General features: G+C 39.5%; 1 long non-coding RNA gene across 1 annotated transcript in view; it reads right to left on the bottom strand.

Annotated features, from left to right (window-relative positions):
• The window catches only part of LOC309810845, a 244,919-nt gene that overhangs the window by 195,895 nt on the left and 34,573 nt on the right, over positions 1-14,451 (bottom strand). The gene's annotated exons all lie outside the window — the stretch shown is intronic.

The raw sequence follows: 14,451 nt of genomic DNA, 5'->3' as shown, positions 1-14,451 counted from the left end.
ATTTTATTTTCAGTAGCATGTCCATTGCATGAAAACATGCCATTTTCAAGAATACAACATAAAAAGAAAGTTTAAAGTAATCTATTTTTCCCTGTAATATGCCCCATGTTAAAGGCCAAATGTGCCATAAAGGATTAGTTAAGTGAAAAGAAATTTATATTTCTCTTTTTATGTGCATTTTTAATCATTTCTTCTTTCACAAAAAAAAAAAAAATACTGAAAATAAAATTCAATTCCATTCTTTCATCAAACAGTTGCCAACCACATCCTTTACCAGGAAATAAGGGTCAGAAAGTTTTAGTGGAGGAAGAAAAGTTACAAAGTAGAATAAATAATCTCTAATCTTAGGAGGATAAAATTCATACCAGGATCTGGGGGAAAAAAAAAGGTTCACAAGAGTATGTTAAATATTAAAGATTTACTAAACAACATGCTGCAAAATACATTTTAATTGTTAAGGCAAAGTCAGGGAGTATTCAGTATGGGCTGAAGCTTGACCTATAGGTTAAATCTTCAGCTAGAAGCTGGAACTTAAAGGTATATGTGTAACTGCTATATTGAACTATCATAATTCATGACTTAATTGAAATGTGAATTTTTTTCCCCCTACAATTATCCTCTAAACTTTATTCAGTAGGGGTGGTTTCCTCTAGCACCAGATGAAAACTCACAGCCTCACTCTTAGATAATAAACATTCCTATGGACACTTTAAGACAAACAGAAACTCAGTTTAGGAATTAGAATGTCTAGTCCAGGATAGTAATCAACATTTTGAACTGGATTTAACATTAAGTCTTCCTTCCTCCACCAGCTTGGGCCTGCTTTCCCCCGCTTGCTGGCCTGTTTTTGCTTTTTCCAGGGGCTAGTGGTAAGAAAAGGAGAACAGGTGAGATTATACTGGGCCTTCTTCTGGTTATCAGCCTTCACACCCTCTGGACCTTCAGATTTTTAAAGCTGACTCCCTCAAAGAGCATTTTGATGGAGTCTTCAAAGAGTCTCTGATTAGCTACTCCAAGGACAGTTTCTTTGCTCAGAGACGATATACCTTTATTCCAAATGGTTGTGAATTCTCCATCTTACTGACACTAGGACCCCTACTCAATACAACCCCTTGTCACTTGGTTTCTGTTCTCTCTCTCTCTGCAGTGATATGCTACAGCTAGCTCTTAGAGGCTCACTACAGCAGATTGTGCCCATTTCTTTCCAACTCCATGTTCAGTGACGCCATGTTGGTGGCTTGAAAATTGGTCATAATAGCAATATTTATACCACAGAAATAGAAAAATGCTACAAATTGTGTGTCCGGGGAGCACTGCTTTTATTTGGGTTTTTTTTTTTTTTTTTTTTTGAGAATCAGTTTTTCAGCACAACACTGGGCCCACAGCAAACACTTAAACATCCCTTGCCCCAGCAATCTATAGATGTACAGGCAAATCACAACATTGCTTCTTCTAATGGCTCCATCACAACACAACAGTTGTAGTGTTTTGTTCTCTGAATATACCTGGTGGAAGCCAGACCACAGACAGGCTCAATGTAGCAGTCACATATTAAGCTTCCTACATACCCTTGGAAGTCTCTCCATCATCAGGTTTGATGAAGAGCAGGCACTCTGACTCTGAAGGGGTATGGCTCACAGCACAGATTTCTCCCAGGATACCTTCTGTCCCAAATCCACTCTTCTAATCCACTCTCTGACTCACTATATCCTCCAAGAGTTGTGGAAGTGATGAATTTTGCATTTATAAGGTCTTTGAAAATGCACATCTTTTTTGTATTGATGTCTTATTCAAAACTCAATTTTAGCACCCCGTTTCAAGAAGTAAGCATAAATAATGAAAAAGAGTAGGGAATCCCAAACATATATTCTGTATAGAAGGACCAGCAAAAATAAGGTCAAATGAGAGAACATATCAATCTCATATTTTGTGACTATAGTTGTTGTTGGAGTTTTTGTTGGGGGGGTGTTTTTGTTTGTTTGTTTTTTATGTGGTAGGGAGGCAAGTTCATGTGTTGAAACTCATTTAATTTGAAAGGAAAAAAACTACTTTAACTGAGCCTGTGGTAGGCTCTGTGCTAGCCTGGGCAGTGCTTCTTATACTTAATGTACAAAGGAATCTCCTGGGAGGTCTTGTTACAATGCAGATCCTAATTCAGTAAATCTAGGTGGGACTAAGATTCTGTATTTATAACAGGGATCCAGGTCATCCCCATACTACTGGTCTGGAATGTCTTTGAACAACAAAGGACTAGGAAAACACACACACACACACACACACACACACACACACTCATGAAATAAAACAATTCTATGAGATGCTTATTATTATCTCTACTTTATCAATAAGAAAACTGAGGCTGAATGAGGTTAACTTGTCCAACTACACAGATAAGTGGCAGAGGGGATTCACAACTACGTGTGTCTTCTTCCCTTTCTCTTTCCAGTGGATGACACAGCATCCCTGAGTTTGATACTGTTATTTTCAAACTATAATCTGGTAAAAAATAAATAAACAAATAACAATGTTGAATTTATTTTCCTTATATGATTGACTTCCTATTTTTATGTAACTGTTCATATTCTTCTATTTCATAGCCCCAGAGTTAAAATGGATTTAATCAATATCATGTTCCATGCCTTTTACTGGTATATATAGCTTAACTATGGAATGTCTTCTAGATACTTGGTCCACATCTACATGATACAAATGTCTGCATCAAAGAGGTGTATTTTGTTCTCTACAGAAGTATATCTGTGAGTCTTCAAGTTATCCCAGGTATACTGTCTAGCAAAGAGATTTCTAAAACATGTATCGACTCTCTTTATCCCCCTACACTTCTATGGAATTTGTATAGAATGCTATCCAACAGTCACAAAAGCTGAGCCCCAAGAAAAAATATGATTAATGTGGGCTTCCCCCAGAAAGGTGCTATTAGCCACCTGAACCCACAAATTTCAATTTTTTAAACCATATGATCCATTTAAATCACTGCACTTAAAAATGTTTTATGTGTTAAACAGGAAAATAAAGGTAAAAACCCCACAGTGTTTTATTTAAAGAATGTCATGGAGGATTATGGTTTTAAAGTAGTTTAATAAATGGTTGAAACTCTTAAAAATAATAATAATAATAATAATAATCTTTAAGTCCTGATTGCTCATAAAATACTTGGGTTCTTACAGTGCATTTGTACAAAATACAAAATTATTCATTAAATAATGATTCTCGGGCTTCCCTGGTGGCACAGTGGTTGAGAATCTGCCTGACAATGCAGGGAACACGGGTTCGACCCCTGGTCTGGAAGGATCCCACATGCCACGGAGCAAGTGGGCCCGTGAGCCACAACTACTGAGCCTGCGTGTCTGGAGCCTGTGCTCTGCAACAAGAGAGGCCGCGATAGTGAGAGGCCCGTGCACCGCGATGAAGAGTGGCCCCTGCTTGCCACAACTGGAGAAAGCCCTCGCACAGAAATGAAGACCCAACACAGCAAAAATAAATAAATTAATTAATAAACTCCTACCCCCAACATCAAAAAAAAAAAAAAGAGAACCTGCCTCTTCTTAGATCTATCCCACCTTCAGGAATTTAAAAATGGGGAGAAGGAATCTACTTTTTAAATAAATAAATAAATAAATAAAATGATTCTTTAATGTAAATATTTATACATTTATTTTATTAATTGTTGTCATTGCTGCATAGCCTCAATCTCTTGATCTTTACCTTTAGGCTTGTTTAGAACAAAATGAAGGAAGGAAGACAGAAGGATGTGAGTCACATGCTAACAAAAATAACAAAACAGGCTTGGCCACAGCTAATTTCCTGAAACCAGCATGAGAAGGAATAAGCTATGTGAAAGAAAAACATTAGCAAGCCATTTTGTGAAACAGTAAAATTTCCAAATATAATTGAAAAGAGAAAAGCCTTTCCAAACAAAATATCTGTTCCAGAGCCTGAGGCAATAAATAAATAAATAAAAGGTGGGGAAAGCTCAGCCTTAATTTTTTTTTTAATTGTTTGCTTTCCAGATTTACAGTATGATTGAGGAGCTGTTTAATAAAAACAAAAAGAAACATTTAGGTAAAATTTTTTAAATAAATAATAATATAATCTCTATGCAAGAGATGTAATAAATTGGTATGTATTCTGGGGTTCACTGAGTTTTAACTTTGAAAACATCTCTTTGGATAAATGGAGTTTAATAATTAGAAATAATTTCATGTGAAATATCATATCAAAAGACCCAGAAAAAACATAAGAAATGTTTGGTTATCACAACACAGCCATTAAAAATCATTTTGATAAAAGTCAGGCCCATCCTGAAATGTTTTAAAAAACTAGGATTGAAAAGTGTTGTATTTATATGTAAAAACAGCAGTCTATCTAAAATCAATCACCATTTTCTTAATAGAAACTACATTAGATACCTCCATACATTAAAATCTAGAACAGCCCGGAGGAAGATGGCGGAAGAGTAAGAGGCAGAGATCACCCTCCTCCCCACAGATACATCAGAAATTCATCTACACGTGGAACAACTCCTACAGAACACCTACTGAACGCTGACAGAAGACCTCAGACCCCCCAAAAGGCAAGAAACTCCCCACATACCTGGGTAGGGCAAAAGAAAAAAGAATAAACAGAGACAAAAGGATAGGGACGGGACCTGCACCAGTGGGAGGGAGCCGTGAAGGAGGAAAGGTTTCCACACACTACAAGCCCCTTCGCGGGCGGAGACTGCAGGTGGCGGAGGGGGAAAGCTTCGGAGTAGCGGAGGAGAAGAGAGCACAGCAACAGGGGTGTGGAGGGCTAAGCGGAGAGATTCCGGCACAGAGGATGGGTGCCCTCAGGCACACACCAGCCCGAGAGGCTTGTCTGCTCGGCCGCTGGGACGGGCGGGGCTGGGAGCTGAGGCTCGGGTATCAGCTTTCATTTGGAGCGCAGGGAGAGGACTGGGGCTGGCGGCAGGAAGAGAGCCTGAAGGGTTTAGTGCACCACGGCTAGCCCGGAGGGAGTCCGGGGAAAGGGTCTGGAGCTGCCGAAGAGGCAAGAGACTTTTTCTTCCCTTTTGTTTCCTGGTGCGCGAGGAGAGGGCATTAAGAGGGCTGCTTGGGGAAGCGCCGGAGACGGGCGCGAGCCGCGGCTAAAGGCGCGGACCCCGGAGACGGGCGTGGGACGCTGGGGCTGCTGCTGCTGCCGCCGCCGCCGCCGCGGGGCCTGTGTGCGAGCGCGGGTCACTGTCCGCCCCGCCTTCCGGGGGGCCTGTGCACCCCGCCACTGCCGGGGTCCCGGGACCCGGGGAAAGCTTTCCCGGGAAAGCGCACGGAGCGCCTTGGTCTGGTGCAACGTCACGCCGGCCTCTGCCGCCGCAGGCCCGCCCCACACTGCGCGCCCCTCCCTCCCCTCTGCCTGAGTGAGCCAGAGCCCCCGAATCAGCGGCTCCTTTAAACCCGTCCTGTCTGAGCGAAGAACTGACGCCCTCCGGAGACCTACGCGCAGAGGCGGGGCCAGGTCCAAGGCTGAGACCCGGGAGCTGTGAGAGCAGAGACAGGGAAATCTCTCTGTGCAGCCTCGGAGGCAGCGGATTAAAGCTCCACGGTCCACTTGATGTGCCCTGCGTCTGTGGACTGCATGAATGGACAGCGAATCATCCCAAATTGAGGAAGTGGACTTTGAGGACAAGATTTAAGACTTTCCCCGCCTTTTCCTCTTTTTACAACGAATTATCCCAAGTTGAGGAGGTGGACTTGGAGAGCAAGATTTTTGATTTTTCCCCCTGCTCTCTTTTTGTGAATGTGTATGTGTATTCTTCTGTGTAAGATTCTCTCTGTATAGCTTTGCTTCCACCATATGTCCCAGCGTTCTATCTGTCCGTTTTTTTTCAATAATTACTTTTTAATTTTAATAACATTACTATATTTCATACTTTATTCTATTTTACTTTATCTGCTCTTTTTTTTTCTACCTTCCCTTCCTCCCTCCCTCCCTCCACCCCTCCTTTCCTTCTTTCTCTCTTTCTTTCCTTCCTCCCTCCCTTCTTCTTTTCACTTTCTTTTTCTTTCCTTCCTACCTCCCTCCCTCCTGTCTTTCTTTCTTTTCATTCTTTCCTTCCTCCCTCCCTCCCTTCTTCCATTCACTCTTCCTTTTTCTTTCATTCCTCCCTCCCTCCCTCCTTTCTTTCTTTCTTCCTTCCTTTCTTTCCTTCTTCCTTTCTTTCTCTCTCTCTTTCTTTCTTCTACTAATTCTTTCTTTCTACTTTTTCTCCCTTTTATTCTGAGCTGGGTAGATGAAAGGCTCTTGGTGCTGCAGCCAGGAGCCAGTGCTGTGCCTCTGAAGTGGGAGAGCCAACTTCAGGACACGGGTCCACAAGACACCTCCCAGCTCCACATAATATCAAGCAGCGAAAATCTCCCAGAGATCTCCATCTCAACACCAGCACCCAGCTTCAGTCAATGACCAGCAAACTACAGTGCTGGTCACCCTATGCCAAGCAACTAGCAAGGCAGGAACACAACCCCACCCATTAACAGAGAGGCTGCCTAATAACATAATAAGGCCACAGGCACCCCAAAACAGACCACCAGACGTGGACCTGTCCACCAGAAAGACAAGATCGAGCCTCAACCACCAGAACACAGGCACTAGTCCCCCCCACCAGGAAGCCTACACAACCTACTGAAACAACCTTAGCCACTGGGGACAGACAGCAAAAACAACGCGAACTACGAATCTGCAGCCTGCAAAAAGGAGACCCCAAACACAGTAACATAAGCAAAATGAGAAGACAGAAAAACACACAGCAGGTGAAGGAGCAAGATAAAAACCTACCAGACCTAACAAATGAAGAGGTAATAGGCAGTCTACCTGAAAAAGAATTCAGAATAATGATAGTAAAGATGATCCAAGATTCTATTTCCAAGATCCAAAATCTTGGAAATAGAATGGACAAAATGCAAGAAACAGTTAACAAGGACCTAGAAGAACTAAAGATGAATCAAGCATCGATTAAAAACACAATAAATGAAATGAAAAATACTCTAGATGGGATCAATAGCAGAATAACTGAGGCAGAAGAACGGATAAGTGAGGTGGAAGATAAAATAGTGGAAATAACTGATGCAGAGCAAAATAAAGAAAAAAGAATGAAAAGAACAGAGGACAGTCTCAGAGACCACTGGGACAACATTAAAGGCACCAACATTTGAATTATAGGGGTTCCGGAAGAAGAAGAGAAATAGAAAGGGACTGAGAAAATATTTGAAGAGATTATAGTTTAAAACTTCCCTAATATGGGAAAGGAAATAGTTAATCAAGTCCAAGAGGCACAGAGAGTCCCATAAAGAATAAATCCAAGGAGAAATACGCCAAGACACATATTAATCAAACTGCCAAAAATTAAACACAAAGAAATCATATTAAAAGCAGCAAGGCAAAAACAACAAATAACACACAAGGGAATCCCCATCAGGATAACAGCTGATCTCTCAGCAGAAACTCTACAAGCCAGAAGGGAGTGGCAGGACATAATTAAAGTGATGAAGGGGGCCTCCCTGGTGGCGCAGTGGTTGAGAGTCCGCCTGCCGATGCAGGGGATACGGGTTCGTGCCCCGGTCTGGGAGGATCCCATATGCCGTGGAGCGGCTGGGCCCGTGAGCCACGGCCGCTGGGCCTGCGCATCCGGAGCCTGTGCTCCGCAACGGGAGAGGCCACAACAGTGAGAGGCCCACATACCGCAAAAAGAATAGAAAAAATAAAGTGATGAAGGAGAGAAACCTGCAACCAAGATTACTCTACCCAGCAAGAATCTCATTCAGATTTGATGGAGAAATTAAAACCTTTACAGACAAGCAAAAGCTGAGAGAGTTCAGCACCACCAAACCAGCTTTACAACAAATGCTAAAGGAACTTCTCTAGGCAAGAAACACAACAGAAGGAATATACATACAATAACGAACCCAAAGCAATTAAGGAAATGGGAATATGAACATACATATCGATAATTACCTTAAATGTAAATGGACTAAATGCTCCCACCAAAAGACACAGATTGGCTGAATGGATACAAAAACAAGACCCATATATATTCTGTCTACAAGAGACCCACTTCAGACCTAGAGACACATACAGATTGAAAGTAAGGGGATGGAAAAAGATATTCCATGCAAATGGAAATCAAAAGAAAGCTGGAGTAGCAATTCTTATATCAGACAAAATAGACTTTAAAATAAAGACTATTAGAAGAGACAAAGAAGGACACTACATAATGATAAAGGTATTGATCCAAGAAGAAGATATAACAATTGTAAATATTTATGCACCCAACATAGGAGCACCTCAATACATAAGGCAAATACTAACAGCCATAAAAGGGGAAATCGACAGTAACACACTCATAGTAGGGGACTTTAACACCCCACTTTCACCAATGGACAGATCATCCAAAATGAAAATAAATAAGGAAACACAAGCTTTAAATGATACATTAAACAAGATGGACTTAATTGATATTTATAGGACATTCCATCCAAAAACAACAGAATACACATTTTTCTCAAGTGCTCATGGAACATTCTCCAGGATAGATCATATCTTGGGTCACAAATCAAGCCTTGGTAAATTTAAGAAAATTGAAATTGTATCAAGTATCTTTTCCGACCACAATGCTATGAGACTAGACATCAATTACAGGAAAAGATCTGTAAAAAATACAAACACATGGAGGCTAAACAATACACTACTCAATAACGAAGTGATCACTGAAGAAATCAAAGAGGAAATTTAAAAATACCTAGAAACAAATGACAATGGAGACATGACGACCCAAAACCTATGGGACGCAGCAAAAGCATTTCTAAGGGGGAAGTTTATAGCAATACAATCCCATCTTAAGAAACAGGAAACATCTCGAGTAAACAACCTGACCCTGCACCTAAAGCAATTAGAGAAAGAAGAACAAAAAACCCCCAAAGCTAGCAGAAGGAAAGAAATCATAAAGATCAGATCAGAAATAAATGAAAAAGAAATGAAGGAAATGATAGCAAAGATCAATAAAACTAAAAGCTGGTTCTTTGAGAAGATAAACAAAATTGACAAACCATTAGCCAGACTCATCAAGAAAAAAAGGGAGAAGACTCAAATCAATAGAATTAGAAATGAAAAAGGAGAAGTAACAACTGACACTGCAGAAATACAAAAGATCATGAGAGATTATTACAAGAAACTCTATGCCAATAAAATGGACAACCTGGAAGAAATGGACAAATTCTTAGAAATGCACAACCTGCCAAGACTGAATCAGGAAGAAACAGAAAATATGAACAGACCAATCACAAGCACTGAAATTGAAACTGTGATTAAAAATCTTCCAACAAACAAAAGCCCAGGACCAGATGGCTTCACAGGCGAATTCTATCAAGCATTTAGAGAAGAGCTAACACCCATCCTTCTCAAACTCTTCCAAACAATTTCAGAGGAAGGAACACTCCCAAACTCATTCTACGAGGCCACCACCACCTTGATACCAAAACCAGGCAAGGATGTCACAAAGAAAGAAAACTACAGGCCAATATCACTGATGAACATAGATGCAAAAATCCTCAACAAAATACTAGCAAACAGAATCCAACAGCACATTAAAAGGATCATACACCATGATCAAGCGGGGTTTATTCCAGGAATGCAAGGATTCTTCAATATATGCAAATCAATCAATGTGATACACCATATTAACAAGTTGAAGGAGAAAAACCATATGATCATCTCAATAGATGCAGAGAAAGCTTTCGACAAAATTCAACACCCATTTATGATAAAAACCCTGCAGAAAGTAGGCATAGAGGGAACTTTCCTCAACATAATAAAGGCCATATATGACAAACCCACAGCCAACATCGTCCTCAATGGTGAAAAACTGAAACCATTTCCACTAAGATCAGGAACAAGACAAGGCTGCCCACTCTCACCACTCTTATTCAACCTAGTTTTGGAAGTTTTAGCCACAGCAATCAGAGAAGAAAAGGAAATAAAAGGAATCCAAATCAGAAAAGAAGAAGTAAAGCTGTCACTGTTTGCAGATGACATGATACTATACATAGAGAATCCTAAAGATGCTACCAGAAAACTACTAGAGCTCATCAATGAATTTGGTAAAGTAGCAGGATACAAAATTAATGCACAGAAATCTCTGGCATTCCTGTACACTAATGATGAAAAATCTGAAAATGAAATCAAGGAAACACTCCCATTTACCATTGCAACAAAAAGAATAAAATATCTAGGAATAAACCTACCTAAGGAGACAAAAGACCTGTATGCAGAAAATTATAAGACACTGATGAAAGAAATTAAAGATGATACAAATGGATGGAGAGATATACCATGCTCCTGGATTGGAAGAATCAATATTTTGAAAATGACTCTACTACCCAAAGCAATCTACAGATTCAGTGCAATCCCTATCAAACTACCACTGGCATTTTTCACAGAACTAGAACAAAAAATTTCAAAATTTGTTTGGAAAAATAAAAGACCCCGAATAGCCAAAGCAATCTTGAGAACGAAAAACGGAGCTGGAGGAATCAGGCTCCCTGACTTCAGACTATACTACAAAGCTACAGTAATCAAGACAGTGTGGTACTGGCACAAAAATAGAAAGATAGATCAATGGAACAGGATAGAAAGCCCAGAGATAAACCCACACACATATGGTCAACTTATCTTTGATAAAGGAGGCAGGAATGTACAGTGGAGAAAAGACAGCCTCTTCAATAAGTGGTGCTGGGAAAACTGGACAGGGACATGTAAAAGTATGAGATTAGATCACTCCCTAACACCATACACAAAAATAAGCTCAAAATGGATTAAAGACCTAAATGTAAGGCCAGACACTATCAAACTCTTAGAGGAAAACATAGGCAGAACACTCTATGACATAAATCACAGCAAGATCCTTTTGGACCCACCTCCTAGAGAAATGGAAATAAAAACAAAGATAAACAAATGGGACCTAATGAAACTTCAAAGCTTTTGCACAGCAAAGGAAACCATAAACAAGACCAAAAGACAACCCTCAGAATGGGAGAAAATATTTGCAAATGAAGCAACTGACAAAGGATTAATCTCCAAAATTTATAAACAGCTCATGCAGCTCAATAGCAAAAAAACAAACAACCCAATCCAAAAATGGGCAGAAGACTTAAATAGGCATTTCTCCAAAGAAGATATACAGACTGCCAACAAACACATGAAAGAATGCTCAACATCATTAATCATTAGAGAAATGCAAATCAAAACTACAATGAGATATCATCTCACAGTGGTCAGAATGGCCATCATCAAGAAATCTACAAACAATAAATCCTGGAGAGGGTGTGGAGAAAAGGGAACCCTCTTGCATTGTTGGTGGGAATGTAAGTTGATACAGCCACTATGGAGAACAGTATGGAGGTTCCTTAAAAACCTAAATTAGAACTACCATACGACCCAGCAATCCCACTACTGGGCATATATCCTGAGAAAACCATAATTCAAAAAGAATCATGTACCACAATGTTCATTGCAGCACTATTTACAATAGCCTGGACATGGAAGCAACCTAAGTGTCCAGCGACAGATGAATGGATAAAAAAGATGTGGCACATATATACAATGGAATATTACTCAGCCATAAAAAGAAACGAAACTGAGCTATTTGTAATGAGGTGGATAGACCTAGAGTCTGTCATACAGAGTGAAGTAAGTCAGAAAGTTGAAGACAAATACCGTATGCTAACACATATATATGGAATTAAAAAAAAAATGTCATGAAGAACCTGGGGTAAAACGGGAATAAAGACACAGACCTACTTGAGAATGGACTTGAGGATATGGGGAGGGGGAAGGGTAAGCTGTGACAAAGCGAAAGAGAGGCATGGACATATATACACTACCAAACGTAAGGTAGATAGATAGTGGGAAGCAGCCGCAGAGCACCGGGAGATCAGCTCAGTGCTTTGTGACAGCCTGGAGGGGTGGGATGGGGAGGGTGGGAGGGAGGGAGATGCATGAGGGAAGGGATGTGGGAACAGATGTATATGTATGACTGATTCACTTTGTTATAAAGCAGAAACTAATAAAAAAAATAAAAAATAAAAAAATAAAATCTAGAACAAAGGATGTTCACAATCCTCACTAACATAAAATATGTAGAAATAGCCTTTTTCAACACATGTACAAGAATCATGAAGGTGTTTTCTGGGTTATTCATATAAACAACTTGGATATATGATGAAATATGCCATGTTCATGGAGGAGGAAATAGAGTTACTAAAATATTAGTTCTTTTAAAATTAATTTATAAATTTGCAATAATTACATCAAAATTTCAAGAGGAGCTTTTGAAACGAGACAAAATTTTTTAGATTTCATATGAAAGAATAAATGAGAAAAAGAGGTCAGAAAATTTTAAAAAGGAAGAGTAATGGGTGAAGGAAGTTTAACCCTACCAAATATTAAAACATGTTATAAAGTTCTAATAATGTGAAGAACGTGGTACTATCAAATATATAAGAATCAAATACATAATAAATAAGGCATTCCAAATGAATAAGGAGAAGGGGAAGATTTGTTTGATAAATAGTTCTGAAACAATTCCAGAATGATGAAAGTGTAAAATTATTTAATAACTAATAAATTATATCATAAAAAATAATAAAATTTAAGTAAACAAATTTGCCAGTCATGGGGGGCGGAAGCACCTAAACTTAAAAACAAAGGAACAGATTGCTAGATTTAAATATCTAAAATTTTCAAAATTCTGTCAATAAAAAATAAATAAATAAATAAACCTTAACAGTAAGAAATATCTGGGTAAAATATTTGCAAGATAGATCAACATGCTCTTGCATGAACTAAGCACTGACAAAACTGGAGACGGGCCTCCCTGGTGGCGCAGTGGTTGAGAGTCCGCCTGCCGATGCAGGGGATACGGGTTCGTGCCCTGGTCTGGGAGGATCCCATATGCCGCGGAGCGGCTGGGCCCGTGAGCCATGGCCGCTGGGCCTGCGCGTCCGGAGCCTGTGCTCCGCAACGGGAGAGGCCACAACAGTGAGAGGCCCGCATACCGCAAAAAGAAAAAAAAAAAAAAAAACTGGAGATACACATGGCTAACACTTAAAAATAAACATCTTCCTTACCAATAATCAAAGAAGTAAAAACAAATTTAAACAAAATAGCAAGTTATTAATTCTTCAAAATAGTAGAAATTTTAAGCAATAAAAATAGCCAATACTGCACACTTCGTTCTTAAGTCTTCTGAAGTTGGTTTGGAAATTAACCATTCAATAAAATGACCTACCAGGTGAAAGCAAGTCTTACACAACATTTTCCTACTCTTACAGACAATTATTAAACAAATATTCATTAACAAGCAGGCAAAAACAGCCTGTATTATACTTGCACCGAAATGCCAGCCCTGTCCTTTTAACTGGACAGACCTCCACCTGGATGCAAAATTAACTGAAGCCAGATATGACAGCCTTCCAGAAGCAGAATCTAGTACCCTGATAGTCAACTCCAGACAACCTGAAATCTTCTAAACCAATGGCTGGTCACAGTATTATTTAGAGGTCAAGCATTGGGCCCTATTTTAAGGGAATACAGTATAGGCCTTGTTGGTTTCTTATTCTACATCCATACAAGTGTGAAGAGCGTCTCAAACATTTTTAACCAAAACTTTTATTTCTTGAAAACTTTTAATTTCACTAAGCAGTAAAATCACGCTAACTTATAAGCTGCCAATTTCACCAATAAAAGTTAATTTCTGACCATCATTATACTAATTCCCATACTGGTTGTCAACTGAGATATAAAAAACAGAAGCACTTGCATTAGCTATTGCTGGGGTATGGACGTCCTGATCAGAACTCCAGCTGGCTTTCTTTGGACTTTTGCATTGTTGATTAGCACCTGGGTTATTCCTTAACCTAACAAAACCTGCATACTCTATATAATGCAAATTAGAGACATTTAATACCAGGTGTATTTTCTCTCCTTGCACATGATCCCTCTTATTATTGCATCTTGTATGCTTTCAGTATTCCTATCTATGGAGATAAGTAGAACTACTACACAGCTCAAGTTGTATTCAGCTTAGGTCTATCAACACCGATTCTGGTAAATCATTGCAAATGTCAGATTCTTCAAGTGAAAAAGAAAATTCACAATTTGTGCAGAGTGACAATCTTTTTTTACTTTTAAAAATTTCTTGTACACTCTGCTGAGAAAGATTACTTTTAAGTATTTGATGGTAGTATAATCTTTCATAATCTCAAACTTATTTCAATAGCCTTACCTCATCACTCTGGAAGCCAAACAAGGTCAATGCGTAGTTTTTGGCAAGGCACTCTGCACTGTTTATGATGCCACAGCTATTTGGCAGTGACACCTGCCCATCCCCCCATCAATCTCATGCAG

The sequence above is a fragment of the Mesoplodon mirus genome (assembly GCF_964341445.2).
Source record: "Mesoplodon mirus genome assembly, chromosome: 9".
NCBI lineage: Eukaryota > Metazoa > Chordata > Mammalia > Artiodactyla > Ziphiidae > Mesoplodon > Mesoplodon mirus.
Note: the sequence above shows the minus strand (reverse complement) of the source record. Positions and strands in the feature narration are given on the sequence as shown.